The sequence below is a fragment of the Sminthopsis crassicaudata genome, chromosome 4, assembly GCF_048593235.1.
Source record: "Sminthopsis crassicaudata isolate SCR6 chromosome 4, ASM4859323v1, whole genome shotgun sequence".
Taxonomy (NCBI): Eukaryota; Metazoa; Chordata; class Mammalia; order Dasyuromorphia; family Dasyuridae; genus Sminthopsis; species Sminthopsis crassicaudata.
In genome coordinates, this window is record NC_133620.1 from 329,347,902 (window position 1) to 329,365,302 (window position 17,401).

Below are 17,401 nucleotides of genomic sequence, written 5' to 3' on the forward strand. Positions count from 1 at the left end.
CCTATACCTTTTAGATTCTGTGAATAGAGGCAAACTGTTCAAATGAGCATTTAATGAGATTTAGATGTAGGTAGTCTTTTATAATCAGAACTATTAATCTTAAACATAAGCATCTGAAACTAATTTTCAAATGATCATAGTAAAAGAATCACTAAGTTTTTCTTAAAATATAAACTCATGTAATATTATGAAGATTAGAGAAAGAAATGAAAAGACCAAATCCTCCCTATTTGCTTAAAAAAAAAAAAGTAGCTGATAGAGAAAACCTCAAAAAATCAATAAATACATTATTTGAGACTTTTAATAGCTTTACTAAACTAACAGATGGAAAATAAAATCAAAAGTATTTTTAAATAGCAACAATAAAATAGAAGAGAAAATTGAAATGGAAATCACTTCCAAAATAACTAGAAGATGCAGAAAATATATGGAAGTCAATCTATCAAGATATTTATCAGATTTACAAATAAACTTTAAAAATAAGTAATGACAAAGTATCGAAGAATTGTTCAGTACTTCTGGTAGGGCTGTGCCTATCTAATAAAAATAGTAACTAATAAAATTAATGTTCATATTTAGTGTTATGCCAATCAAGCTAATAAGCAGTTACTTTAATGAGCAAAACATAATGTGCATTTAGTTTTTATTTTTATTTTTAATTAGTATTTTATTTTCCTCCTATTCCACATCAAGAAAAAAAATAGCATTAATTTTTATTGGTTCCAATGTTTTCTCTCTCTCTTCTCTCTTCCTTCCCTTTTTTGAAGATGATAGGCAGTTTAATATAATTTACACATATGCTATCATGTAAACATATTCTCATATTAGTTATAGTTGTGAAACAGATCAAAAGGGGAAAACACAGTAAGAAATAAAATAAATGAACAACATATGCTTCAGTCTGTATTCTGAATCCACCAATTTTTTTGTCTGGATGTAGAAAACATTTGCATTAGACTTTTCTACTTGTCTTGGATCATTGCATGGCTGTGAAGAGCTGAGTCATTCAATTCATAATTGGTCATCACATAATGTTGCTGATACTGCCTACAGTGCTTCCCTGGTTCTATTAATTTCACTTGGCATCAGTTCATATCAAGTTGTTTGTTTTTTTTTTTTTCCTGAAATATGCTTTTTTATTATTTCTTATAGAATTCCATTTCATTCACATATCATAGCATATTCAGCCAGTCCCCAATTGAGGATTGTCTCCTCAATTTTCAATATTTTTGCTACTAGTATGTCTGCAAAAATATTTATGTAAATGTAGATCATTTTCTAATTTTTTGTCATCTTTTTGGGACACAAACCTAGTAGTAGCATTGCTGAACCAAAGGGAAGGGACAATTTGGTCACCCTTTGAGCATAAATTGTTCTCCAAAATTGTTAGATCAGTTGACAATTCTAACAATATATAATAGTTTCTATTTTTTCCAACTTTCTTGACAACATTTATTACTTTCCTTTTTTTTGTCATATTACCTAATCTGATGGATGTGTTGTGGTATCTCAAAGTTTGTATTATTTCATATATCTCTAATCAAAAGTGATTTAGAACACATCTTCATATTCTTATGTATATCTTTGATTTCTTGATCTGAAAACTACCTGTTCATCTTCTTTGACAATTAATCAACTGGGAAATATCTTGTACTCTTAGAAATTTTTATTTAAATTTGTAAAATTAGCTTTCAGACCACTTGCAATAAAAATTATAATCAATAAAGGCCCAGGGAATGATAGACTAAAGACCCATTGGAAATTAAATAATCTAATTTTAAAAATAAAAATAAAAGGGTCCAACAACAAATCACAGAAACAATTTGTAAATTCATCCAAAAGAATGAAAATAATGAGACAACATACCAATAGCTATGAGATACAGCCAAATCAGTTCTTAGGGAAATATTACAACTAATATGTTAAATGAATAAAATAGTGAAATAGGAGATGCATGAATTGAGGATGAAACTAAAAAAGCTAGCAAAAAAAAGAGAATTCTTAGTTAAATGCCAAATTAGAAATTCTGAAAATAAAAGATTATTTTATTCCATTCAATAATATTCCATTAATAAAATTAAAGGTTTATGAAAAAAAAAAAAAACAAAATAGATAAACTTTGGTTAATTTGATTAGAAAAAAAGAAAGGAAAAAAATCCAATCACCAGCATGAAAAATGAAAAAGAAATTAAAGCAATAACTAAGAGCTATTTTGTGGTACTGCACAACAGCAAATCTGACAATCTAACCAAAAGAGATAAATATTTACAAAAATATATATTGCCTAGATTAACAGAAGAGAAAATAGGTTGTTTAAATAGTCCCATTTTAGAAGAAGAAACTGAACAAACCATCAATGCATTTCCTAAAAAAAAAAATCTCTAGGACCAAATGGCTTTACAAGTGAGCTCTACCATACATTTATATGATCTCCCTAATGAATATTGATTCAAAAATTTTAAAGAAAATATTAGCAAAGAGTTTACAGTAACTTATTAGTAGGATAATGCATTATGACTAAGTAGAATTTATACCAGAAATACAGGGTTGATTCAATATCAAGAAAACTATTACCATGATTGACCATGTTAATAACAAAAGCAAAGAACTATTTTAATAATCTCATTAGATGCAGAAAAACTTTTGACAAAACACACCACCCATTCCTGTTAAAAACACTAGAGAACATAGAGATAAAAGGAGTTTTCCTTAAAACAATGAACAACATCTATTTAAAACCAACAGCAAGTATTATTTGTAATGGAGAGAAGCTGGACACATTCTTAATAAGAGTAGGGATGAAACAAGGATGCCCATTATCACTATTATTATTTAATATTATAATAGAACTATTGCCTTTAGTAATAAGAAAGGAAAAGGAAATTCAAGGATTTAGAATGGACAATGAGGAGTTAAAAATATTACTCTTTGCAGTTGATATGATAATATATTTAAGAGGATTCTAGAAAACCTACTTGAAACAATTAACCGCTTTGGCAAATTGTAGGATATAAAATAAACCCACACAAATCATCAGCATTTCTTTATGTTACTGACAAAGCCCATCAGCAAGAGATAGAAAGAGAAATTCCATTTAAAACAACTGTAGACAAATTGAAATATTTGGATTTCTACCTTTTAAGCCAAATACAAAAACTATATGAATACAATTATTGTATTCATATACATTGTATATACCTCATACAAATAAAGTCAGATCTAAACAACTGGGAAAATATCAATAGCTCATGTGAGCTATTACAGTAAAAAATGACAATTCTGCCTAAATTGGTCTACTTTTTCAATGCCATACTAATCAAACTGCCAAATAATTATTTTATAGAAATAGAAAAAATAGTAACAAAAATTCATCTAGAAGAACAAAAGGTCAAGAATATCAAGGGAATTAATGAAAAAAATACAAAGGATAGTGGCCTAGCAATACAAAATTTAAAATGACATTATCAAGAAGCAGTCATCAAAACTATTTGGTACTGATTAAGAAATAAGGTGTTGGATCAGTGGAACAGATTAGATGCATGTGATAAAATAATCAATGGCTATATTTGACTATATTTATCAAATATTATATTTGATAAACACCCCAACTCCAGCTTCTGGCTTGAAAACTCACTATTTTTTTGTATTTTTTATTATACTTTTTTATAATATTATCCCTTATATTAATTTTTCCAAATTATTCCCCCCTCTCTCTATTCCCTCCCCCCGATGACAGGCAATCCCATACATTTTACATGTGTTACAATATAACCTAGATACAATACATGGGTGTAAATACCGTTTTCTTGTTGCACAATAAGCTTTAGATTCCAAAGGTACATGTAACCTGGGCAGACAGATATTAGTGCTAACAATTTACATTCACTTCCCATTATTTCTTCTCTGGGTGTAGCTACCTCTGTCCATCATTGATCAACTGGAAGTGAGTTGGATCTTCTTTATGTTGAAGATTTCCACTTCCATCAGAATACATCCTCATACAGTGTTGTTGTTGAAGTGTATAGTGATCTTCTGGTTCTGCTCATTTCACTCAGCATCAGTTGATGTAAGTCTCTCCAAGCCTCTCTGTATTCCTCCTGCTGGTCATTTCTTACCGAGCAATAATATTCCATAACCTTCATATACCATAATTTACCCAACCATTCTCCAACTGATGGACATCCATTCATCTTCCAGTTTCTAGCTACAACAAAAAGAGCTGCCACAAACATTTTGGCACATACAGGTCTCTTTCCGCTCTTTAGTATTTCTTTGGGATATAAGCCCAGTAGTAGTACTGCTGGGTCAAAGGGTATGCACAGGAAAACTCACTATTTAAAAAAAATTCTTGGAAAACTGGAAAATAATATTTCAGAAACTCAACATAGATCTACATCTCACATCCCATATCAAAATAAGGTCAAAATGAACACATGATTTGGACATAGTGATAAGCAAATCAGCAGAGGAAGGGATAGTTTATCTATTACACTTTGGGAGAAGAGAGGGATTTATGACCAAAAATAACTACAGAATATTATGAAATACAAAATGGATAACTTTAATTACATTAAATTTTTAAAAGGTTTTACACAAACAAAACCAACACAAACAAGATTAAAAGGGGATTCCAAAGCAGGGGAATTCTTACAACCAATGTTTCTGATATAGGTCTAATTTTAAAATATTTAAAGAATTATGTCAAATTTATGAGAATAAATAGATAAATGAACAAACAAACAAATAATAAATGGTCAAAGGACACAAACAGACCATTTTCAGAAGAAAAAATTAAAGCCATTTATAGTCACAGGAAAAAATTCTCTAAGTCACTATTGATTAGAGAAGTATAAATTATAACAACTCTGAGGTGCCACCTCATACTTCTCAGATTGGCTAAGGTAACAAGAAGGATAAGGATAAATGTTTTATAGCTCCAAAGCGCTATAAAAATGTGCATTCTCTTTGACTCAGCAGTGCCACTACTGAGTCTATATCCCAAGAAAGTCATAAAGAAGGGAAAAGGGATCAACATGTGCAAATAATGTTTATAGAAGCTTTTTTTTTTTTTTTTGGTGATAGCAAATAATTAGAAAATGAGTAGATGCCCATTAGTTGAAGAATGTCTGAACAAGTTGTGGTATATGAAGATAATAGAATATTATTGTTCTATTAGACATGATGAACAAGTTGATTTTTTAAAAGCCTGGAAAGATTAACATATAAAACAGCTTTTTTTTACATTTGTTTTGAAAACTTTGAATTCCAGAATATCTCCATTTGCCATTAAAAAAGGACATGTGATATTATACAAAACATTTCTGTAAAAATCATGTTGTAGAAGAAAACATAGATCTCCCCCCCAAAAAAAATAACCTCAAGAAAAAGAAAGTTGTTTTGTTTTGTTTTGTTTTTTTAATTTTTAACTATGCTTCAATCTGTATTCATATACAATGAATTCTTTCTCTGGGTGTGTATAACACTTTGCATCATAAGTCCTTCAGAGTAGTCTTGGATCACTGTATTGCTCAGAACTGTGTATTTATTCATAGCTGATCATCTCATAACATTATTATTTTGTATATAGTACATTTAAATTTGCTTGAGTTTATGGAGAACTTTCCAATTTTTTCTTAAAACATCTTGCTCATCATTTCTTAGAGGAATACTATTCCATCATAGTGGTATACTATGATTTATTCAGCTATTTTCCACTTAATGGGAATTCCATCAATTTCCAATTCTATGCCTATAAGTATTTTTGTACATACAAGTTCTTTTCCTTTTTGTTTTTCTTTTAAATTTTTCATGCCTACTAGTCTACTGTTGACTCTATGAGTACATTCTTTTTCATAAGTTTCTAATAGAGAAACACAAAAGTATATTAGGATTATTCCAAAATCTATTATTTTTTTTAATCTACCTATCAGGATACTTGTAATTTTCAGGCTCGCTTTCTGGAGGTCCTCTGGAAAGGCCTTGGCCTCAGCAGGATAGACATCAGGAGAATGGACAAGAATAGAGTCCAAAGTCTTTACTGTCTCTTACATAGAATTTGTCTGCCAGAGTCTGATTCAGTCTCTTCCAGCAGTCAACCAGTCTGCCTATCTGACTTCTCTCTGACTTCCTGTCCCCAGTTCTTATATAGTCTATTACAATTATATCATTATAGCATACTGAATATGTGTGAACTAGAGAATTATTATATCATCATGCTAAGTACTAAGTATATATAAACTAGATAACCATTGTATCATCAATTCCTTTGCATCCCCCTTGTTTCAAGTATACTTCTTCAGAGTTCTGGCACTCTACAGACACTTTTAAATAATTGACAGTCTATGATATACTGTAAATAAAAACTTGGGCTTGTTGTCAGGAAGGCCTCAATGGCTAATCTCCCTTCTTACATTTACTAGATATATTATTGTGGGCAAAAAAAAAATGTGCTTCCACACTCAATTTTCTTATCTGAAAAATGAATACAGTAACATCTATTATATCTACCTAACAGGACTTGAGATAATGCTTGAGAGAGATGAGCTGTGCAATGCTTTATAAACTTTCAAAGAATTATATAAATGTCATTATTATTAAAGTTTCTGCAACCTAGAAAAAAGCTATAACTATATTATGATTTCAGCTCAACTGAAGCCCTTTTCATGCCACAGAATAAAAGGCCATTGCATAAATAACACCAGTCGGAGAGTTTCCAGTGCTTACTCTTTTACCTTCTGAAATTAGCTCTGTGGCAAGGATTCAGTGCCCTCTTCAAGGAGTTTGAATTACAAACTTCTGTTTTAAGTCCAACAGAATACCCAGAAGGGCAGCAGTCATAGGAAATTCTTAGGTTGAAAAAAAGTTGGTATTAGAAGTATCAAAGTAATTCTGAAGGACACACCAAATAATTCACAGAATACTGGGGAACCTTACCATAAAGTAGGTATGATGATAATTCATTAGCACTTAGCCATTTCAAGTTAGAATCATAGGCTATAACAAATTTTTCTCCCCCTTCCATTTTTGTTTTTTATCCCAAACTTTCATCCCTAACTTTTTTTTTTTTTACTGATAGAATATGTCAGCTAACAATTTTGTGTTAACTCTAGTGCTACAAGAATTCCTCTCTGATAAAACAGGTAATTACTGTTATATAATTATATGTAAAAGCAATTTGGAGTTGAATGGTGCCTGAATTGCCATAGATTGTAATTCATTTATTTCATTGATATAGGATTCAATGTTTTAGTTTTTTCACTTGTAAAACAAATGTATTGGACTAAATTATTTTTTCCTGGCTTTTTATTGAATGTAATTTTCATGCCATCATGGTCTGAAAAGGATGCATTTACTATTTATGACTGTATTTGAGTTTGAGGTTTTTATATTAATATATGGTCAATTTTTGTATAGGTTCCATGAACTGCTGAGAAGAAAGTCTTTCTGTCTTTTCCTTTCTGTCTCCATTAAGTTTTCTCCAAAGATGTATTATTTCTGACTTTTCTAGTATTCTATTTACTTCTGACTTCTTTCTTTTTTTTTTTTTTTTTTTTTGTGGTTTGATTTATCTAATTCAGAGAGTGCAAGGTTGGGATCTCCCACTGTTATAGTTTTGCTGTCTATTTCTTCTTGAAGCTCTCTTAATGTCTCTTTTAAGAAGTTAGATGCTACACTATTTGGTGCATATATGTTTAATGCTGATATTGCTTCATTATCTATGCTACCCTTTAGCAAGATATAGTTTCCTTCCTTATCTCTTTTAATTAGATCAATTTTTACTTTTGCTTGATGTAAGATCAGGATGGTGACCCCTGCTTTTTTGACTTTACCTGAAGCATAGTAAATTCTGCTCCATCCTTTTACTTTTACTCTGTTTGTATTGTCCTGCTTCAAGTGTGTTTCCTGTAAACAACGTATTGTAGGATTTCTGGCTTTTAATATAGTCTGCTAACCACTTCCTCTATGTGGGGCAGTTTACCCCATTCACATTTATGGTTAAAATTACCAATTCTGATTACTTGCCACCTTTACTCTGCTTATGCTTTTCTCCTTTCCTTCCCCCTTAAACCCCTCCCTAGTATTAAACTTGTGAGCACCACTCGCTTCTCACAGACCTCCCTTTTTAGTATCCCTCCTCCCACCTTAGAGTTCCTCCCCCTATCTTACCCCTTTTCCTCACAATTTGTGTATTCCCTTTCCCTTAGTTTACTCCTTCCCTTTTCACTTTTCTCCTCCCACTTTTCAATGACGTGGGAAAAGTCCCACCATAAATCGAATATGTCTAGTATATTTCTCTTTAAGCCAATTCTGATAGCAGTTAGAGACATAATATGTTCATCCCCCTGCATTCTTTCTCTCAGATATAATAGGTTTCCTTTGCCTCTTCCTGTGATGTCATAACCCCACTTTAACCTTTTTCAGGTACAATTTTCCTTCCACCTCTAGTTTCTAGAACAAAGTATACATGTGTTCTTTATATATATTTATAGCAGAAATATAGTTCCCAAAATTTCTTTTTACATTTTTAGATTTCTCTTGAGTTTTATATTTGTAGATCAAACATTTTATTTAGTTCTGGTTTTTTCATTACAAATAGATGAAATTCACTTATTTTGTTGAATTTCCATCTTCTTCCCTGGGGAAAAAAAATGCTCATTTTGGCTAGGTAAGTAATTTCTGGCTGCATACTAAGTTCCTTAGCCTTTCATAATATCATATTTCAAGCCTTTTGATCCTTTAATGTGGACGCTGCTAGATCCTGAGTAATCCTTATTGTGGCTCCTTTATATCAATGTTCTATGTTTTATGGAAAAAAAAACAATAACAAAATAGATGAACTTTTAGTTAATTTGATTAGAAAAAGTAAAGAGGAAAATCAAATTGTAAGTGTCAAAAATGCAAAGGGAGAACAATCCACCAATGAAGAGGAAATTAGAACAATTATTAAAAGTTACTTTGACCAACTTGATGCCAATAAATTTGACAACCTAAATGAAATGGAGGAATACCTACAAAAATATAGATTGTCCAGATTTTCAGAGGAGGAAGTAAATTAGTTAAATAGTCCGATTTTAGAAAAAGAAATAGAACAAGCTATTAATCAACTCCCCAATACCAAATGTATTCACATGGAAATTCTACCAAACATTTAAAAAACTATTAATTCCAATATTATAGAAATCATTTGAAAAAATAGCGATTGAAAGAGTCTTACCAAATTCCTTTTGACATGGTACTGATACCTAAATCAGGTAGGTTGCAAACAGAGAAAGGAAATTATAGACCATTCTCCCTAATGAATATTGATGCTAAAATCTTAAATAAGATATTAGCAAAAACACTACAGAAAATCATCCTCAGGATAATATACCATGACCAAGTAGGATGTATAACAGAAATGCAAGGTTGTTTCAATATTAGGAAAACTATTAATATAATTGACTAATAATAATAACCAAATTAACAAAAACCATATGATTATCTCAATAGATGCAGAAAAAAAAAATTTGATAAACTCCAATACCCATTCCTTTTAAAAAACATTAGAGAGTATAGGAAAAAATGGACTTTTCTTTAAAATAGTCAGTAGCATCTATTTGAAACTATCAGCAGGCATCATATGTAATGGGGATAAACTAGAACCATTCCCAGTAAGATCTGGAGTGAAAAAAGGTTGCCCACTATCACCATTGCTATTCAATATTGTATTAGAAATGCTAGCCTTGGCAATAAGAAAAAAAAAAGGAGATTGAAGGAATTAGAGAAAGTAATGAGGAAAACCAAATTATCACTCTTTGCAGATCATATGATGGTATACTTAGAGGTCCCCAGAGAATCAAATAAAAAGCTATTGGAAATAATACACAACTTTAGCAGAGTTGCAGGATACAAAATAAATCCACAAAAATCATCAGCATTCTTATACATCACTAACAAAACCCAACAGCAAGGGATACAAAGAGAAATTCTATTTAAAATAACTCTTGATAATATGAAATATTTGGGAATATATTTACCAAGGGAAAGTCAGGAACTATATTAGCAAAATTACAAAACACTTTCCACACAAATAAAATCAGATCTAAGCAACTGGAAAAAATATCAAGTGCTCATTGATAGATTGAGCAAATATAATAATGATGACAATACTCCCTAATCTATTTATTTAGTGCTATACCAATCAAACTCCCAAGAAACTGTTTTACTGACCTAGAAAAAAACAACAACAACATTCATTTGGAAGAACAAAAAATCATGGATTTCAAAGGAATTAATGAAGAGAAAAGAAAATTAAGTTGGCCAACTTGTACCAGATCTAAAACTATATTATAAAGCAGTGTAAATCAAAACCATTTGGTACTGGCTAAAAAATAGAGAAGTTTATCTGTAGAATAAGTTAGGTTCACTGAACAATTAGCCAATGATTATAACAATCTAGTATTTGACAAACCCAAAGCCCCCACCTTTTGTGATAAGAATTAATTATTTGACAAAAACTGCTGGGAAAATTGGAATCTACTATGGCAGAAAGTAAGCATAGATGCACAACAAACACTATATACCAAGATAAGGTTGAAATGGTTTCATGATCTAAATATAAAGAATGATACTATAAAAAAAGTAGAAGAACATAGGGCAATTTACTTTTCAGATTTGTGGAGGAGAAAGGAATTTGTGATCAAAGAAGAATTAGAGATCATTACTGATCATAAAATATATAATTTTGACTATATTAAGTTAAAAAGTTTTTGTACAAACAAAACTAATGCAGACAAGATTAGAAGTGAAGCTATTAACGGGGAAAACATTTTTACATCCAAAGGATCTTAAAAAGGCCTCATTTCTAAAATATATAGAGAAATGATTCAAATTTATAAGAATTCAAGCCATTCTCCAATTGATAAATGGTCAAAGGGTATGAACAGACAATTTTCAGATAAAGAAATTGCAACTATTTGTAGCAACATGAAAAGATGCTCCAAATCACTGTTGATCAAAGAAAATACAAATTAAGACAACTCCTAGGTACTACTACACACCTGTCAGATTGGCTAGAATGACAGGGAAAGATAATGCAGAATGTTAGAGAGGATGTGGGAAACCTGGAGCACTGATATATTGTTGGTGGAACTGTGAATGGATCCAACCATTATGAAGAGCAATTTGGAACTATGCTGAAAAAATTATCAAACTGTGCAAAGCCTTTGATTTAGCAGTTTTTCCATGGGGATTATATCCCAAAGAGATCCTAAAGGAGAGAAAGGGACCCACATGCACAAAAATGTTTGTGGCAGCCCCCTTTATAGTGGCAAGAAACTGGAAATTGAATGGATGCTCATCAATTGGAAAATGGGTGAATAAATTATGGTATATGTATACTATGGGATACTAATGTTCTGTAAGAAATGACCAGCAGGATAAGGGACCTATATGAACTAATTCTAAGTGAAATGAGCAGAATCAAGAGATCATTATACAGGGCAACAACAAGACTATATGATCAATTTTGCGAGTCATGATTCTCTTCAACATTGAGATGATTCAAACCAGTTCCAGTTGTTCAGTCACTAAAAGAGCCATCTACACCCAGAGAGAGAATCATGGGAACAGAGTGTGGAACACAACATAGCATTCTCACTCTCTCTATTGTTATTTGCTTGCATTTTGTTTTCTTTTTCATTTTTTCTTTTTCTTTCTTCCTGATCTGATTTTTCTTGTGCAACAAGATAACTATAAATATCTCTCTATCTATATTGGATCTAACATGTGTTTCAACATATTTAACGTGTGTTGGACTACCTTCCAGCTAGGAGAGGGGGTGGGGGAAGAAGGGGAAAATCTGGAACAAAAGGTTATGCAAGGGTCAGTGTTGGAAAAATTACCTATGCATATGCTTTGTAAATAAAAAAAAAACTTTAATTAAAAATGAGTAAGAAGAAAAAACAATTTCTGGATTTTGGCTCTATTTTATGAGGTTGCTAAAAGAAAAGTGCAAATAGGCTTACTCTTTTCAATTTTTTTTCAGTAATTGTAAGAGATATATCATTTCTAAGTCTTCTAAAATACATTTACTCTTTCACTGCTTTCTTGATTGTATAATTATATGATTTATTTATGTCTGAAGCACATTAAGAACCCCAACTATTTCGATTTATAGTCTATTTCTCTATGTCATTTATTGAGGTTTTTCTTTATGTATTGGCTGCCCTTGTAATATATGTATTGAATACTTTATCACCTATGTTAACTTTAAGTATGATAGTGTTTATCTTTTTTCCGCTCATTATGGAATCATACTTATATTTTAAAACTATTTCTATATTTTCTTTTTTCTTATACATATATATGCATATTTATATGCATATATGTGTACATATCTATTTATACATGTACATCATATATATATATATATATATATATATATGTTTCCTTTTTAGTGTTTCAAGTGCATTTATTTTATATAAAAGTATTGTTTAATTCAGTATAAATGCCGTTCTTGTAGCTTCCATTGTCTGGGTAAGTCCATCATTGAAATTCAGAGTTTTGATAAGTTTATTTTTAATTTTTATTTATATTCTCAGTAATTTTGCCTTAGTACAAAACCATCCCCTCACTTTCCCCCTTCCACTTCAAAGTACAAAAATTTATGGAATAGGTTTAAATTAATACCATTTAATTGGAATGTTTCAATTGTACTCTTCTTTTTTCACTCAGTCCACATTCTAAATACTGGTTTTTAGCCTTCTTTAAAAAATCACTTTTTAACCAATCATAAAGATGATCCATTATCTATAGTTGAAAATTGTTTTTTTTTTTCTTCCTAAGTGTCTCTTTGTTTTTAAATATTCCCTCCCTTTTCCTTTTCCCCATTTCCTTATTGAATTGAATTTTTTTTTGAGATCAAACTATTTGCTCTTTCATGCAATACTATTTTTGTTTTAGATAAATTTTATGAGATATATACTACTATAACTTTCACATTTTAAAACTTTTCTTCTGGTTAATTCTAATTATGAAAAATGGTAATTTCTTTTCTTTTTAATTCTCCTTTACCATATTTCTTATTAGATTCTTTTCTTTCCTCACTTAAAAATTCAAATTGATCACTGGAGAGAGATTTTATGGATACTCCTTTGAATATCTATGAAATAAAAAAAAGGAATTAATAGAGTATTTTTATTTCATGTATGATCCCAGAAGGAACAAAAGTAATATTTCATGAGACAATTGGTTGTAATACAGTGTAGTTCTATTGAAAAACACTTAAAAAAAACTACATGAAATAACAATAATTGTTACTTATGTGCCAAAATCAGTTTCTGCAAGAGAATTTAGTACTTTCTAAATCAAATCAACATTCTCCCCAATACAATGGACTTCCATACAAAGATGGAGAAATGAAAGGAAGGGGAGAAATATATGGTAGTTTATGCATAAGGGGAAAAATGAGATAGCCTCAAGATTTATAGATTCCATAGAAGCTTCATATTATTAAAACATAAATATCATGTTTGAAGGGGGGGAAAAGGTGATGAAATCTGTTCATGTAAAGAATCAGATATCTTTAGCATTTTACTACCAACCCACTCTCCGGTTTTGAGGGTTTCTTACAGTCTCAATAGTACAATAAGCAAAATATTTCACTGAACTCTGTATGCATCTTTTCTTTTATTTATTATTATCATTATTTTTGCTGAGGGAATCGGAATTTTGACTTGCCCAGGATCACACAACTAGGAAGAGTTAAGTGTCTAAGAACAGATTTGAACTCAAGTCCTCCTGGCTTCGGGGCTGGAACGTATAAAATCATATGCAAATTTGCAAATTCATATCAGTGTAACAGAAATAAGTACAAGATCATGGAAAAAATAAAACTTTTTGACAGCAATAAGAAAATAACTATGTGAAATAAAAAAATATTGAAAAAATCCTTTATTTCTCAAACTTCATTAATTCTATTTAGCCTCATCACAATAGATATCTTGGATAAAACTCATTTCCATCAGAGCAATAGACAGATATTGGGGGAAAAAACTGTATGAGCTAGAAAAGAAGATCAAAATACTATTTAAGGTACTGTTATCTAAAGTGAGAAAATATGTTACAGTAGATGAATAAACATGATAAATAAAATTCTTCATCTGGAGAAAAATAAAGAAAACAAAAATATCCCCCCCTAAAAAAAAAAAAAAAAAACCTTGGAGTAATCTATTTAAATTAAAAAGAGAAGAAAAAAAATCTTTAGATCTTGGTGTATGGTTAGGTTTACATGTGTTCTCTAATTTGATTGTCACAATAACCTTTTGAAGTACATAATACCATGATACTTATTTTATAAATAATGAAACTGAGGAAGAATGTCTATAGCAGGATTTGAACTCTTTCTGACCCACAATCCATCCAGTGCCCTTGCTGCTTATAATTAGGGCCCTTGTACATATGGAAGTAACCTGTTTTAGCTCTCATTTATCAAAAGTGTACACATTTGCACTGGTCCATAATAATAATATATAGATATTCAGTTATTTCTTTTATTAGTCTAAGAAATAAGGTCAAATTTTTTTATGTTGCCTCTCCTGTAAGTACTGGAGTTGGAAAGTGTTAAGGAAATGTGAGAGGCATTATGAGATAATGAGTACAAAGCACTTTGAAATTTTAAAGTATTATATAAATATCAATGTTAATCATCATCGTTGTCATTGTCAGCATTATTGTCATTATCAAAATTATTCTCCAGTTGCTAGGTCATTAATCTCTTAATAATTTTAATCCCCTGAGCCTTCTACTGTATTTCCTGCTGAGCTAAAGAAATATTTATAAGCAATATGAAAGTGAACTGATAAAATTTTACCAAGTGGACTTTGGGGGAAAAAAAAAAATATATATATATATATATATATGTGTGTGTGTGTGTGTGTGTGTGTGTGTGTGTGTGTGTCTGTGTGTATGTCCATGTGTGTGGATAATTTAAATTTTGATTTATATTTTGTATTAGTAACACTATTTAAAATCTAAACAATTATTAAAACAAATCAAGCCTGTTTGGAGCAATTTAATATTTGAGGTATAAATGTTTATAGTGAACATTTAATAATTAGCAAGAGATGATTAGAACTGCCTCTAGCAGTTGGGACAGGGCTCTTTCTTGATATTACCAAGTTCACTTTAGTTCACCCTGATAAGGAAAAAATGTTTCTTTTATTTTTACTGAAGGAAAAAAAAATCCCAAATCAAAACATGTCATTATATTAAGGTATATGATCAGAATTAGTGATCTACATTTTTTTCTTTTTAAATGTTGGTTATAATATCTTTTGCATAGAAGGGTGGAGTCAAGATGGTGGAGAGGACACAAGTTTCTTTCTGACCTCCTCCCACAACTCTCACACTAATTAGCAAACCCAGTCTCTGAATTAGTTCTGGTCTGGCAGAATCCACAAATACTGGGAGTGTAGCAAATTACTAGCAGAAAATAAATTTAAAGATCGCCAGAAAAGGTCTGTTTCAATCAGGCACAGATGGAGGTGGATAGACCAAGTGCAAGCAGGCTGAGCATAGATGCTGGAGAGTGTAGGCAGCACAGATTTGGGGTAGTGGACAATGGAAAATTATGGGAAGAAATTTACAGCAGTTTTGGCTACTCTGCCCTAGTTGCAAATCAATAGATAGGAAAATAAGTTATGAAACATCCAATGCAATCACAAAATTTAAATAGTGAATGCCTAAATGCTAGAATTTCATGGACCCTGGCCAGGTACATCTAGCTCTGGGAGTGAGTCAGTAAGAACTCAGCACAACCAGTACTGACCCAGCACAGTTTCTTCTGCTTGAAAAGGAAGCTTGGACAATCTTTCTTGCCCTAAAAGCAGACTTCAACTTAAAAAGAAAATTAGTAAAGAAACACAAAGAAATCTGACCATAGTTTTTTTTTTTTTTTATCATAAAAGAGAAGAACAGATTTCAAAGCAGATTGCCTCCAGATGAAGCTGAAAAGGGTGATATAAATTGGTACCCATAGCACAAGGCTCTCCTAGAAGAAATTAAAATGGATCTTAAAAGAGAGCTAGAAGAAAAATGGGTAAAGGAAATGAGAATTTTAAAAGAGGGTTTGAAAAAGTCAATACAGAAATTATCTGAAGAAAGTTCAGTGAAAAATTAACTTAGTGAAATGGAAAAGGCATCTAATTCCTTAAATGATAGATTTGACAAGATGGAAAAAGAAAACAACTCCCTGAAAACAGATTTAGTGAAATGGGGAAAAATTCATAGAACAAAACAACTCATTTAAAAATTCAACTGAACAAATACAAAAAGAAATTTAAAAAGTAAATGAAAACATTCACTAAAATCACAACTGAACAAATGGAAATGAGTGACTCAATGAGACATCAAGAATCAGTAATCTGAGAATCAGACATCAAGCAAAACCAAAAAAAAAATCAAAAAATATAAAAAAATGTAAAAAGACCTAGTTGGGAAAATAACTGACCTGTTGAATAGATCTAGGAGAGACAATATAAGGATTATTGGACTCCCTAAAAACCATAATGAAAAAAAGAGCCTAGATACTATTTTTCAGGAAGTCATCAAAGAGAACTGCCTTTATGGCATAAAATCAGAAGGTAAAATATCCATTGAAAGAATTCACTGAACATCTACTGAGAGAGACCCCAAAATTAAAACTCCAAGGAATATCATGGCTACATTTGAGAACTATCAGATCAAGGAAAAAATGTTATAACAGCCAGAAAACAAAATTCAAATACCGAGATGCCACAGCAGGGATTAGCCATGATATACCAGCTTCTATCTTAAAGGATCAAGGAGCCTGGAATCGGATATTCCAAAAGACAAAAGAACTTGAAATTCATCCAAGAATAAATTGCACACTATACTGAGCATTTTCTTCAAGGGAAGAAGATGGACATTCAATAAAACAGGTGAATTTTATCTATTTCTGATGAAAAGACCAGAGCTAACTAAAAAATCTGATCTCCAAATATAGAACTCAAGAAAGTCATAAAAAGCTAAAAAGAAAAGAACTCTTGAGAACTGAGTTTCTGTAATGTGTGTACATATAGAGTGCATGTATTATTTGATTTTACTATTATAATATAAAAAAGAAAATAGAGGTAGAAAGAGGATTGTCCCAGAAAGAAGGGAAAGTACAGTGAGGTATTTTGTACAATGGGGTACAATGAGGGAAATTCTATTTCAGGAAAACATAAAGAAAACATATTATAATTAAGAGAATGAAGGGAGTGTGATGAAAATTAATTTAATCAGATTTGGCTCAAAGAGAAAATATTAGACATATTTGGTTTCACAGAGAAACTTCTCTCACCTTATAAAAAAGTAGGAGCAGAAAGGGGAAAAGGGAAGGAGTAGGCTAAATAAGAGG